This window comes from Dermacentor silvarum, chromosome 4 (assembly GCF_013339745.2).
Source record: "Dermacentor silvarum isolate Dsil-2018 chromosome 4, BIME_Dsil_1.4, whole genome shotgun sequence".
In the NCBI taxonomy this organism is placed as follows: Eukaryota; Metazoa; Arthropoda; class Arachnida; order Ixodida; family Ixodidae; genus Dermacentor; species Dermacentor silvarum.
Genome location: NC_051157.2, coordinates 86,159,087 through 86,174,393, shown reverse-complemented (window position 1 = coordinate 86,174,393; position 15,307 = coordinate 86,159,087). Strand labels below are relative to the sequence as shown.

The 15,307-nt window shown below is 42.6% G+C and overlaps 1 protein-coding gene across 3 annotated transcripts in view; it reads right to left on the bottom strand.

The window, feature by feature from the left end:
- Positions 1-15,307, bottom strand: part of LOC119450352 (zinc finger protein 391-like) — a 31,575-nt gene that overhangs the window by 1,971 nt on the left and 14,297 nt on the right. Inside the window, exons 4-5 of one of the 3 annotated variants that reach the window (XR_007466412.1) lie at positions 14,961-15,045; positions 1,191-1,980 (exon numbers count right to left, since the gene is read on the bottom strand). The exons of the other annotated variants lie outside the window; for them this stretch is intronic. The gene's annotated coding sequence lies outside the window, so the exon portion shown is untranslated. Of the gene's footprint in view, positions 1-1,190; positions 1,981-14,960; positions 15,046-15,307 lie in introns of those variants that run through there. 3 annotated transcript variants of the gene reach the window in all.

Below are 15,307 nucleotides of genomic sequence, written 5' to 3'. Positions count from 1 at the left end.
AGCGTTCAAGTATTCACTTACACTGACAATCATCATCAAAGGCTGTCACAATTATAAACTTTATTTAAAAACAATTACAAAGATGGTCAGTGCAATAGGCACCAGCAAAGAAATATAATACAATGATAAACAATACATTCACTAAACACAGCCCTAAAGGAGAGAATGTGAACTGAATGCCTAATGTAGACTAAACATTCAATTGCTGTAAAATAATGCTTATAAGCAAGAAGACAATGAAAAGGCTCACAGTAATAATAAAAAGAACTCCAAGAAGCAGTGCGTACTAGATCCCGCAGCATACAAAAATGTGAGATAAACAAAAAAAGATTGCATCTCATGGCACGCAAAAGAAAAAAGTAACAAGGGCACCAGTCAAACAAATGCAGGAAAACTCACGAAGGTACTGTTACTAACAAAAGCTGACATCACACATTCTAAAATTGCTACATAGTGGGAATAGAAATATAGTATTCTTCGTCTGTGAGTGACATAAATGTAGGTAGAAAAAAAGAGAACAAATGTGTTACCAAAAATTAATTTCTCAGGCCTGCATTAAAGGGAAGCTGAAGAGGTTTTAGAATTCGAAGATTTACGGGGGTTTGGAAGGCTGACACAGTATAAATAAACTTCTGCAGTTATTTTCTCGATTATGCGCGTAGCCGCGCTGCAATCGTGGTTTAAATTTTCGTTGAAGCTCCGCCCCCTTCACGCGCCGAGCGTAGCGGTGAAAGACTGGGCGCGAGGATGACGTCAATACAGGGGTCACGTGCGTGCTCTATTCGAATCACGCTCCTCGCGGATACCTAAGATGATGTCACGATCGTGTTCGCTATCAGAGCCCGTTAGACGACCCGCGGCATCTCCCGCAGACACTGCGGCTTGTTTTTGCTACATTAAAGCAACTTGCAGTGACTTCTGGCCACTGAAACTATCATTTTCGTATTCAGGGAGGTGAAGAACTATAATAATTCGTTCAAAGCTCACTTTTTTCGAAAAGTGATTCAGCTGCCCTTTAAGGTACGATATAACACGCATTGCCTTCATCAAAGAAAACAGCCATTGTGTAAACAAACAGCACCAGAATGTAAGATGTCTTGGCATTGCTCAAAGTGCCAGAAAGAAATATGAACACCAGTCATCACTTTTCACAGCTTTCCTGCATTAAGAATCACACACACACATACACAAAAAAAAAAAAAAAAACTAAACGCTTGAGCTCCTATTTGCCTTGTGGTACCTCAGCACAAGGAACTTTCCTACAACTCAGTGAACACCTTAAAAATGCAGCATGCAACTAGCTTTCTTTGCACACAAGTTAACATACATCAACACAGAGGAGCACTCAACTCTTTCGATACCATGGGGAAAATAGGCGTTTTTTGTATGTTAGGGCAGGTGTTTTTTTCTGAAGGAACTACTGCACTCAATATTTCATGTAATACATTAACAGAAAGCAAAATGAACGTACTTTTCACGCATAACAATTTTATTAATGAGATGTATGTCATAAAAAAGATATAAATTATTAAAATCAAGATTGTGCTATAAAACTGAACAGAGTTTGTAAAGACACGCTTGTATCTACTAAGAAAAAAAATGTTACGAAAATTATGAGATATGCAAAATGTATTGCCGTATATTAAGCACTATCTCCGAAAAAATCAAAATTTTTCATTGAACAGGTATTTCGCTACAAAAATTTAACTGCAAGCACTACAGTTGGGCATGCAGGCTGCGGCCGCCGGGCTTTCCTGGGTTGCCGTGAATTTGAATGCATTCAGTGACTCTATTCCTACTTTGTCTCTCGAACATAGCCGTGGCACTGGAGCTCAAGTCTGGTTAAAGCCTTTAACAGAAAGTCCAGGTTGATAAGGACCATGTTCTTCAAGTTGCGACATACTTCAACCCGACTCGCTTTCTTATCCGTGGTAAGCACTCGAGGTAAAAATCTGATGGCCACATGTGACATTTGCAAATCTGCAAGAACAGAAACAATAGGTATCAATGAAGCTGGGTATCATTTTGCATGCAAAAGTCAGCATATAAAAGACAAATGTTCAAGTAAATGGGCAACACGAGAACAAGGCGAGTCCACTTGTCGAAACGTTGGCTCCTGCTCTCACCTTGTTCTCGTGTTGCTCATCGTCTTGAATTTCCATCTCCCGCACTCCCCGTGTTTTCCCTAAATGTTCAAGTAGAAATACAGAATGTGCAGCCACTAGAAATTTGAGCAGACCTAATCCCTACTGTGCCCTGATACATGCAGACCACTTGTTGGTTTGATATGTGTATCAAACTACTGCTGAACCTGTTCAAGTGTTCTATTAAAGCTTTTTTAATGTTCTTTGTGAAATTTAATATAAAGTGCATAAAAAGCCAATGAGAACACAGAAAGACAATTAAAATACCTGTGCACCCTTATTAACACTCGCCAACAAGCTGAACACAGACGTCACCAAAAGTAAGCCATGTGCCATTATCAAACACTTCATCATATACCATAAAACTTGCTTTTCCACATGGTATCAAGGAAGGAAAATGTTTGCAGCATTTTATTGCTCAAGTTGTTTTAGTATGCTGAAATCTGCACAATACCATGTGTAGGACTTTATTACAGTAGCGCCATGTTGTAACAACATTGCATCCAAAATGACTGTGCCTTCATTATATATATTCAATATTTGTTATAAGATATACGCCCATTACCTGCCGATACCAACAAGAATTTAAAATTTTCTTCGCTATATCTATATTTGTTACATCGAGGTTCAAATGTATCTAAGGGGGCACACAGGGCAAGAAAATTTAACTTTACCACACTTGCTTGATTTGGATGAAATTAAAACAGATTTATACTTTAACAAGTACAAGCCTCTCGGCCAAACAATGAAATCACGGCTAAGAAAAACATTTATTCGAGTATTTGAATGTTTCTAGATTGCAGAGCCAAGGATGGTATATTTAAGAAATTTCTACAAAGCCACCCAGACTCGGTTGAAAGAGCTCAAGTGTTACATACAGCAGTTTTATGTACAACTGATAGCTTCAGGCTTGTAACTGGGCTCTTTTCAGGTGCAATTACTTAATGTTTCTCTTATGAAATTGTGGTGTTTAACATCCCAAACAGCAGAGTGGGTTACAAGGGCTGCCATAGTGGAGGGCTCCAGATGAACATTGATGCCCTGGGGTGCTTTAACGTGCACCTAATCCAATAGTACACGACTGTTCTTGCATGTTGTTTCCACACAAATGTCACTGCTGTGGCTGAGAATTGAACCCACACCCTTGTGCTCAGCACCCCATACCGCAGCCACCGAGCCACTATGGCTGGCTTGACGTTTACCTCTCCCGGCCCACTTAAGTAAGCTACATTGTTCATATGATGCAAAACATGTTGAGGTGCTTAAGTATGCTGCCACCATATGCTAAAAATATGGACACATGTGGATAAATGTGCTCAGCTTCCTATAAGAATGTGCACTATAGAAAAAGGCAAGTGGATAATTTTTTTCTGCCACAGAGCGAATGTGACTTGGAGCGATGTTTTGCTCTGTGGCAGGCATCGCAGATTGAAGAGACCAGAGAGAAGTGGCCGATCCATTCAGGTGGATCCGAGGAATCCCCCAGGTCCCTGGGACATTGTCCCATTCAACACCATACCAGCACATGTTTTGTGAAGATGTGACAGCAACTCTTTTGGCTTCAGAAGATAAAAGTTTTTTTAATTAAGATCAACATTTATTTTTTCTCCAGTTATTGCCAGATCGGGACTACGCCAGATTGCTTCCCTAAAAGTTAACATGGCAAAGTGTGTTTTGCCTTAGTTTAAGGCTCTAAAGGTCTAAACAGGAGGTGTCAGCTCGAGTACCAGGACCCCTTCATATTATTTTACCCATCACAGCTCAGTCATGCATGACTTGGCATGGGTGAATCCATGGAGTGAGAATATTTCAGGAGATGAAACAGCGCTCTCCTGAGTTTTAATAAAGTCACGGGAATGGGCACGACACTAAGGCACTATCTGCCGCAAGCAGTCCATGGCGAAGGGGATGGGACGCAGGCGCGGCAACTTAGTGACATCAGCAGGTGTTGTCTGCTCATGAGCTGCTGTTAGCAGTTCTTTTAAGAGGCTTTGCAGTACATAAATGGGGCAGTATTAAATAACTGTTGCTAAATGATCCATCTCGCTTGCTTCTTGCCATATATACACAATACTTAGCAAAATTTGCTAAATATGAAACACTAGCATATTTTTTTTATGCTGCTTCCATTGAAAAGCATGTAACCAATGGGAACACGCCTGAAGCGCCATCTGTTATGATGTGCCAGAAACCGTAGGTTTCCTTCTCCCCAAGAGTGATGCTATTTTGCACTCAAGCCTGCTCGTGTGGGCAGAGAGATTCCTTTCCTGAATAATTCTTGATTAGTGGGCAGGTCCAACCCACATGTGCTCGGGTCTGTGGTGTCTCAACGCACCAAATGCCTGCAGATTTGCAAGCACCACTGCGGGTGAAGTATGTTTCCATGCCAAAGCTGTTTAGCCGTGTCCTGTTTGCAATGTTATCATGTTGTCATGATAGCGATAAGCAAAATACAAAGGTTATCAGAAAACAAAACATTACAACCGATACTGAACCTGAGAAATTGCCTGCCAAAATTTATGCTTCACTGCTCCAGCCAACTACACTGCACCAGCATTGAAAAGAGGAATTCCAAAAGCAGCAACAGTTTGCAAAGCACCTGTTATAGTTTGTGCCACAGTGCATGGACCTTAAACAAGCCACGAGATACAATACGAAAGCAGCAGCAGAAGAAATGCACTGTTATCTCTACCAAGAACGGCAAAGGGAAGATGAGCAAGGTCTCATCACCCATAAGAAGGTAATTGAAGTGGACACCACAGGGCAGGAGTAATTTCTTTCAAAAGGACGGTACGTTGGGCATGTTGGTATACCACACTGAAACCATTCACAGCGCAAAACGACAAGAACTACACAGAAAAGATAGACGGACATAACTCGGCATATATCAACCGAGTTGATTTATACAGAATTATACTGAGCAACAGGTGCCCATAAAATATATACAAGAAATACGTCACCAAGATGCTTGACTTCGTGGGAAGAAAGAAAAAACAAAGCATTGTTCATGGTTTAGATATACTAAAGAAGGAGAATACAACTTAAAATTGTTTCCAAACATTGGCAGCAAGCATACTGCCATTTCATCTCATCGTATCCGTTATTCATGGTAAAATGAGAATGAGTGGGTAGATGATTTATAAATAACAATGTCAAAATTAATAATGATTTATGCCAATGCAAGACTTGCGCTTAGTCTCTTGGGGTTGAAGCAAAGAAAGCAGCCCATTAGCGTCAGTGGGAAGCTGCGTTAGAATGAAAATGTTGACCAAAACACTTCTGAAGATAACTACGTCTAGTTGGAAACACGTTTAAACCTCTAGGACATCCTTCCCTTGGCGTATCTTGGCATATATATGAGGTGTATTTTGTATACCAGAAAGAATTTTCTTAAGTCACCTGCAGTAAATAGCATAATTATAGTCATTGAGCTAGATTACTTTAAAGGTGGATGTTAATGACACAAGAAATCGAAATGCATAAATGACTAATCAACAAAATTTCACTAATTACCTTTTCAATTAATTACTTTACAGCACATATTGCCGTTTATGAATTGTAGCCTGTAAACTTGCAAGGCATATCAACTTGGAACAAATCATAATTTAAAATGAATTTTAAGATACGCGCCGTGAAACCCGAGGTAAAAATGCACGATTGTCCCACTTACTTTTTAAAGAAACCTTCCTTTAATGCATTGAAGCACAAAAGTAACTAGAATGCCCATGTATTCCATCAAACACTTTGAGAATGACTATCTTAAAACTGGTGTCATCCTGAAAATTCGTTCCAAATGGAGAGGGCTTGTGAACTCAGTGGCTGCAATTTGTGAATAGCAATATGTGCCTTCAAGTAATTAATCTAAAGTTAATCAGTCAACTTTCTGTTAATTAGTTGATTATGAATTTTTACTTGTGCGAGTAATGTTGCTTAAAGTAATCCAGCTCAAGGACTACAATTGTGCTATCTGCCACAGGTGATCTTTTAAAATTCCTTACGGTATACAAAATACACCGTATATATGCCAAGATACCAACCATGCAATCCAGCTCCGACTCCAGCTCAATGCTCTATGTACGACGCAATCCTTCGTCGGGACCCAGTGCCTTGTTTAAGCGAGGGTCTTGACATAAATGTGATGCAGTCCATCATCTACGGTATTGAAGAACGTAAAGAAGGAAATGTCAACTGTTTACAATGACAGTGAAGCTTGTCTCCTGCAGCGTTTAAATTTTTTTCAATCCATTCTAATAAAGAACAATTTGAAAAATTCTTGCGGTAAAACACTCCCGAGATGGTGCCCTGAAACTTCCAGTGAATAAAAAAAACTTGCAATTAGGTCTGGCGAGGCGTCCTTTAACCCACTGGCTACCAAATATTACACAGGCTGCGAGGCCCTCCCCATTCAAATTAGTATTTTTGCCCGATACATGTGCTATGCAAACTTCCACTATTGCACTCATTACTTAACAATCTAAAGTAAGAAATGCTGAAAAATACAAACAATTTTTATTTACATTGTGAAGCAGCACTTTTCAGCTCGGGACTCTAACCTCTAGTCCCAGATTCATTATTGTGTGCAAAATTTCAACACTCAGGCATATCGAGGGCAGCACCACTTTTCCCACTATTACCGTACTTTCCGGTGTATAAGACGTGTTGTTTAAAAAATTTTTCAGCGGTGCGTCTCATAGAACGGTGCGACTTATGTACGTTTCTTTTTTCTGAAAAACTGCCGTAAAAATCGGATTCGATGTTATGGCCACGCGAAGCTCACTGGTGGACTTAATTGCTACGGGTTCTGTGTGCTCTATCGAGGTGGCGGGCATGGTGGTGGTGGGTACGTTCTTCTCGTGATCGAGTTCCCGAGCGCCGTGTGAGAAGGACGGAGCAGCAACGCAAGCGGCGGCAGGCAGTCGGTCAACCCCGAATTGGTCGCATCTGCAGATTGCTGTCAAGCCGCTGCGCAAACTACGCAGTTCCTACCAGAGACACCCCAAGACACCCCCTCCCGTGCTGCCTTCCCGCTTTCCTCCCTTGTGCACGATTCCGCTCACCATCGGACGCTCTCACTCGCACATACAGCATGTGGTGCGCGAGGACGATGTTATCGCTCTTGGACTTTATACGGAACATCGCGGCAACCATGACAGCAGAAATGCGCCTGGAGTGGAAATATATGGCAGCCAGATGCTTGCACGTGACCCCCGTTCTCGGAGTGAAACGTCAGTAATTTTTTTTATAACGCGTACCGAACGAACAGGTGCGTCTTATACACCGGTGCAACTTGTATACGTTTTTTTCCGGAAAAACTGCCGTTTTGAAGGGGGGTGCGTCTTATACAAAGGTGCGATTTATAGACCAGAAAATACGGTACCTGTTGTTGCTTTTTTTTATGCACAGTACAATTTGGCATTACAATGATGGATTTTGTTTGCTAGGATTCAGTAGAATCTGTCATAAAAAATGTGGCCGCTGCACTGCTACAGTGTGCAGATGTGTCATAACATTCCTTACCATTAACATTCTACAAATATCATCTATAAATAATTAAACCACCTTAAAGGGCACCCCCTGTGCTATATATTGACACCATTCTTAACTTGTCTGACATATATTGTTTGTCGCACCATCTACAAATAGATTTTTAAACAATTCCTCCCACCCAGCAAATCGCCGGCTTTGGCCGCCAGAACGATAAGCTCGTTTTGTATATCGCTATAACTTTATTCTTTGTATAATGTTTCTCTTTTTAGCACATGTTGGAGCACAGGGGCATGTATGTCCTGACAACTTAATTAAATAAAAGAGAAAAGGAGGATGAAGTGAGGGGCAAAGTTTATTGCTTATCTATTGCAGAGTTCAGATGAGCCACCATTGGTTGATGTATCTGTACAATCACAAAAAGAGTGGAGACACACACACACAAAAAAAGTGTGGGGGGGGGGGGGGATCACGTAGTTACAGTGACAAGATTTCCAACAAACTGCATGCTCCTCCTAACACATGTGCAGTGTGATCTACAGTCAACAGTCTTTCTAAGCTACAGTTTACAGTACACCTTTCTCAAAGTTCTACACCTTTCTCTCTAACATCCCAGCCTGTAGTGTAACATGGAATTGCATGTCCACTGCCGAAGTAGGAGAAGGAGACTTTTTATAATATTTTTCTCAGGCACTGCTAACGAGTGTCAGGCAGTTGGTGAGAGGTCAGTCATCAAAAGCTTAGCTAACGATGACAACACAAGTGCTTCTTTGCTAAATCAAATTGCCAAGTGCACTGTCATTAGCAACCACATCTGCCAATGCTGCCTAGTTTTCTGGAAAGAAGTAACCGAATGCAGTTTCAAAACAAGAAGAGCAACCCAAAAAAGCACTTTCAGCTGCTCAAAGCAAACATAGGCATATATAGGCACAAAGAACAGATAGGCATTTATATGTGAAATAAAGTCAGTGCTGAACCACCTCTTAACCCCTACTTTGTGCTCATACACAAACAACAGTGAGGCCCTTGTTTGTGGGAAACCAGCTAACTCAAGTATGCTGCTAAAATTCTACCCGTATGCAGCTATGTCCCAATATGACCATGAGAAGGAGCAATTGGGGCCAACATTGAAACATACATTGGACCAACATTCATCATGCCTCCTTTGTTGCTAGGGGTACTACATAACATGGGAAAGAAATGTAGAGTAGATGTCGCAGAAAACAAGTTCCCAAATGACGCACTGTCCGAAGACCGGAGCCTGCATTCACAAAGCTTTTCGTTACTAAGTGCTCTTTGCCACTGGTTGTTGTGATGTGGTAAGGTTCGGGAGTGACTTTTGTAACCTAGGTGTTGCCACAGTTCAAGAGTGAAACAAAGCCGGAAGTAGAATCAAAGGAAAACATTCCATTGAAATGTAAACAATGACCACTTGCACTCATGGGAAACTTACTCAAACATTTACAAAACCAAGAAAAAGAAGCAGATAGTACGGTGTGCTACAATAATTAAGAGTAACTCAATCAAATCCAGTTCTCCAGGATTAACTGTTTATGTAACTCTAACTAACTACACAAGCAGAGTTGCAAAATACCCACCAAATCCTATTTGATGATGGCAGTTCTCTGTGAGGTCTGAAACCGATTAGGTGACTTGATCAACAGACTAAGAGAACTCGAGCTGCTGTGTCATGTCACCTACAGGCCAAAGATACTCTGGAACTACCTGGGCATTACACTGCCAATGGTTGCTGCCGGGAATCGGCAGGCCTTCACGATAGTGTTGAGGCAGCTGAGGGGAGGCCTTGGGCATCAGGGTCCCGACGCACCCTTCTACCACGTTCCTCTTCACTTCAGCTGCCTCACCCTCGAGCTGCCATCAAGGGACATCGTTGTCAGGAGATGAAAAGTCATCAGGGAAGCTTCCACGCGACTGGGTGAAGGTCTTGCACATCAGGTCCCTCTGGCCCTACGAGCGAGCACCTTTGCAACCCAAGCCGTCTTCCACCAATTCCAACCACTAACGTGTCTCCTCTTCCTTCTTCTCTTCTTCCTCCATGGAATGTTAGCGTGGTGTCACCTGATTGGCTCTTCATTTAGTTTCTCATGTTAACACAGAAATCTCGTGCACATTCTTGGCATTGTTATCATCTTCATCGTCTTAACGCCAATCACACGCAGACGGTGAATTCTCATGCACATTACAGTCATTCGTATTCACTAATGATATGTCTAGCATCAGGATTGGCTACAATTATCTCACACGAACAATTCTAGCATAACAGGCTATTGTGAATTTGAGCCAAAAATTCTAACTGTTACTTCTGCATCAATCAATCCGGCTCACTGAGATCTTTTCTAAGAGAGTCAGTCAATCTTAGGTTGCACTTACAATCACGTTTTAATGCATATGGCCACCCCTTGGACTGAAATTTTTGTTCGACAAGACTACAACCCTGGATGTCACTATGCATTTTCACACCTAAATGTAGCCAGTCCTAAATTCCAAATTTCAGTGCAGCAAGAGGATGGTCAAGGCAGAAGAGAAAGCTGTGCATAAGACAATGAAATAGCTCGCTGTATGATGGCATCTATCTTTTGTGTTTTTGACAGCTTGGAAATATTTTTTAGCCACAACAATCAGGTATCCACATTGTTACCCTACGTCTGTATAAAGAACACTCCCAAACTTGGGTAATTATTACTAGAGACCCTATGTTTAGGCAGTAAAAGCTGCTGTTTTAGGCGCTTATGACAGGCACTAAATCTGCCATTTGAGGTATGTATAGGCACCAATTACTGTTCTTTGGCATGTATAGGCTCAATCAATAAGCACTTAGGCTGCGCATCCAAGGATAAATTATGATTTTCGAAGGAGCACAACCCACTTAACCCCATGTTGCGTGAAATGTATTTTATTGAGGCAAAAGCCTTATATGTCTCTTCAGTCAGTTGACCTTGACCAAAAACACGTCAGCAACACGAAAGGTACAAAAAGGCTACGAACCCTCGACCTTTGGTGGGAGTCGAACCCGCAACCTTTGGTGTTAATGAGGTGAAGTTAATTAATATAGAGTTAAGGCACTCAAACCGACAACCTTTGGTGGGAGTCGAACCACGACCATTTGTGGGAGTCGAACTTATGATCTTTGGTGTTAAGGAAGGCGAAGTTAATTAAGATAGAGTTCACGCACTCGAACCCACGACCTTTGGTGGGAGTCGACACCACGACCATTGGTGTTAATGAAGGTGAAGTTAATTCAGGCACAGTTAATTATGATACAGTTAAGGCACTACAACCAACAACCTTTGGTGGGAGTTGAACCCATGACTTTTGGTCAGAGACGAAAGCCAGACCTTTGGCGGGAGTCGAACCCACCACCTTGGGTGGTAATCAAGGCAAAGTTAATCAAAGCACAGGTAGTTAAGATAGAGGTAATTAAGGCACTCAAACCCATGACCTTTGGTGGGAGTCGAACCTGCAACCTTTTGTGTTAATGAAGGTGAAGTTAATTAAGGCACAGTTAATTAAGATAGAGTTAATTAGGGCACTCAAACCCACGACCTTGGGGGGGAGTTGAACCCTCGACCTTTGGAATTGAGAGATGACTAAGCGAAGTACACTAAGCAAATTAAGGGGGATGACTAAGCGAATTAAGAAAATGAGTAAAGAGGGATGACTAAGCGAAGTAGATGAATTGAATTTAGGGGGAAGTGCACGTCACGTGTCCGTCTTTGTGGGCTTTCACCTTCAAGTTGTCTTAGGGATAACATAAAAGACTCAGTGAATTTTTTTTCTCTATAAAATGAAATGAGGCAGGTAGCACAGGTTACAAAATTTACCTGAAATCTAACGTGACTAGACACCACAGGAAAAGTTGTGAAAGCAGTGACAAACAAGCACCATCTCAAGGTTTCCAGCTGTTGTGCCTTTTTTCACTGAGTATTTGTATGGAGAAAAGGAACGCTCAACATCCACTGTAGTTAGCAGCACATACTTGTACTTTGGAACACTCAATAAACCAATGTCCTCTAAAATTGCAGAATGTTGACCTATCAGTAACTTTGACAGCTCATTCAATACCAGAAACTCAGGATTTTTGTTTTTTCAGAGACAGATTGAAGTTTCAAAACTAACTCAATCAGCAACCGGACCGGTCCATTGGGAATGATGGCGAACCTTTCCTGAATGTCCTAAATGAGCCCCACACTCAAGGTTAGAGTTGTATGTAGAGAAGTTTGAGTTTGAGAAAGCGACAAAATGTTTGTGGAAATGATCAACTGCCTTCAGCCAAGTTCCTCAGTGGGTTATAAAATTATAAACAAGATGAGGCTAGGACATAACCCGGAAAAATGCATTTTTAGGCCCTGAAATCCCAATATAGGCACCAATGTCAAAATAGGCGTTTATAGTCAGAACAAAGGTGCTACTAAAATGCTACGAGACCCAAAGTTACATGTTAAATAGGCACGATAAGGATGTAAGAAAAAACTAGGCATATTGCCTAAAGGTCCAGTCTCTTAAGAAAGCTAGATGTAATGTAATCAGCCTTTCTTGCATGCTCATTACATTCTTTAGCTCATACCTATGTTCAAAAGTGCAACAGCAAGAGAGTGTTTAAACATCATCAAGCAATACATTATGGCTGAGAATAGTAGTGTGTGCATTTAATCATCCATGTATGAGAACTGTACATATGAAGGAACATCATATGCGCATTTGCAATGCACTACACGGTGAATTCTGTACAACAAACCTCAAGGCAACCTTCATTTAAGCTGGCTATGTCTTTACATGAGAGAACAACTCGTTGATTCCCGTTGGAGAATCCTGCATTGCTGGCGAGGCAACTGCCGCCACATTTATTCAAGCAATGACATGGCTATGAGTGGAGAGGCAATGGCTGCTGCCAGCTGAGATGATTAGGGAATATGGGCTGGTGCACCTTGCCAGCTCACACTATCGGCACCTCCTGTCAAGAGTTCACTAATCGAGTTGTTACAAAAGTACAGTAGAACCTCGTTGATATGATACCGTTTCGTACCATTTACCAGCGCCAGCGTTAACGTTTGCAAACGCAAAAATAGACTCAATACAGTTACGGTTCTTCTTTATCTGTTAAAATGTTCCTGGATACACAATCTTTTGGCACCAACATTCAGTACATCGCCAAATTGCGATCGTATGATACAGTGGCGCACCGACGGGGGGGGGGGGGGGGGGGAGGAGGTTTCGGGTGTTGTAACCTCCCCCTCAGGCCAAGTTAAATACCCCCCCCCCCCCCCCCTTATGTGTCCCCGCCCCACCAGTCCAATGTATACCTTCAGTGCTCTGTTCACATTGTCATTACAATTCAGGAGGTTGCTTTAGGTCGAATCCTCCCCCCCCCCCCCCACCCTCCCCTGATTAACAAAAACACTATCACTGTCTTGTATTTATTCATTCACTCTTAAATTACTTTGAGTAAAACGCTGAATAAACATCATCATCATCCTTGGTGCCATTATATTATTATAATTATTAGGCATTTTATTTGCTGTTGGATTCATCTGGCTAAAGCAAGGAAATTGCATATTATGCAAAGTGCTTGGGTGCCCCCCCCCCCCACTACAAAAATTCAACCCCCCCTGGCCGAGATCCTGGGTGCGCTACTGGTATGATACATTTTCTGGCCGCTAGATCCCACATGAACAAGAAAAAGCGTGAGGCACCCTACGATCAAGAGCAGTAGGTGCACGCTGCGGCAGCTTCCTCGCATACTCACCTGCCCATGTAACATGGACATGCCAGCCGGCATGCACGCACTTTCCACTCCTGGCACCAGCAAATCTCCTCGTGGGTCGTTGCACGTCAAATTCACAGCTAGTACCGCCAAACCTATCGCGATAAGCATTTTCATCTATCTGTTTCACAGCGCGTGTGGCATAGTGCCGTTGGAAATGTAACTGCAGGTTTTTAATGGGCAATAATCCAAACGCACCACCGCTCCGCCCGTCTCTGCTACAGGCAGCACAAAGTGAGTGTTGCTTCACTCTTGCGGCATAGTACAGTGTAGACCGCTTATAACGTAAAATGCCGGAATCGTGAATATCTGCACTATAAGTGGTACCGCGCTATAACCAAAACAACGATTTTTAAGCCCTGCACGTATGCAAAACACGTAGACCAAGCAGCCGCGCGTATCCGAGAATCGAAGCGTGTGACTGGGAGTTTTGCATCCATTTAAATTTACGAACGTTGAAATGTCCAAGTACCCATGATCTTCGCATAAAGCAGACAAAGTAATAATTTAAAAAAATGTCTCAGTTTCGCCTGAAAGGCGAAACATTAATTGCGATAGCAAATTAGTAGAAAGTTATAAGGAGTAGGGATAGTAGTTTTATCGGCTGCATAAACTTTACACATTCGCTTACTAACTGAATTAACAAGCGTGGTGTCAACGCGCACAAGCAAACATGAATAGACTCGACGACCACAGACAACCACTGTCAAAACGCGGGCGTGGGGAAGTACAGCCATCGCAGCGAGCAAAGGTTCATGCGGTCTATCGCTTCAACGAAAACTAAGCGGCGTAAGCACAGCGCATACAAAGGCCAGAGCCTGTGTGGAGATCGCTTTCAAGATATGGAGCGCGCGACAACACCGACAGCCGGCACAGGCGCGAACGCATTTGTTGGCAAAGTAGAAGCCCCCCACCCTCTCTCCCTCCCGTGCTGCCTTCCCGCTTTGCTCCTTTCGTGTGGGAGATTGCGTCGCCAGTTCCCCTTGTGCCCGGTTGCAAGATACGCATTTGGTGCCGCAGCACAGCGTTGCCTCCCCTCCCTCCCTCCCATACCCCCAGGGCCTTTCGCGTGATGGAAGTTGCGTTTGCTTTCCGCTGTGCGTTCGCTCTCCGTGAATGCGCGCATCCCCCACGCGCTTTCACTTGCACATACGGCGCGCGGTGACGATTTTATCGCCCTTGGACTCATGCCTATATGTTACTCATAAACACAATGGAACAACTTGCCAAGTTAAGGTTAATTATCCCATGAAGTGCCTTTGAAGTTAGGTGAATAATAGCATATTATGTATCAGGACTTCTGGTGCACATCATCCATACACTTCCGCACACACCTATGTCTGCTATATGTCTACTCATAAACTTACCAAGCCCACTTGCACACCTATGTCTGTCATTTGTCTCCTAAAAAAGAGTGCCAGATCCATTTGCACAACAGGGTTATCCCTACTACTGGGTGGCACTTCAGCGGAATGTTCTTGGGTGTCTGTTCATGTGGTTGAGATGCAAAAAGGATATTCAACAGATGGTGCAGGGGATAGGTCACTTACCAGTGTGGATGTACAGATGCAACTTGAGGTTCCACTTTACGGTGAAGCTCTGAGGACACGCCCTGAACTGAATACGGTCATTTGCCTGTATGGGTGAGCAAATGCATGTAGTGGCCACTCTTCTGCGACATGCACCGAGTGTAGAAGGGGCACTGATGCAGCTATTTGCATAATTAGATGATGCTACTTCTCTTTCAAGTCGATCAGTAGCTACAATAAGTGGGGCACTGAGAATGATGGTTGGCACTTTTCCGATTCTGGGAAGCCCAAACTCCTGCTGCTGCATGAAAATGTTCGTGCGTGAATTAACTTGTGATAAAAAAAAAGTTTATTCTAGAATATTAAAA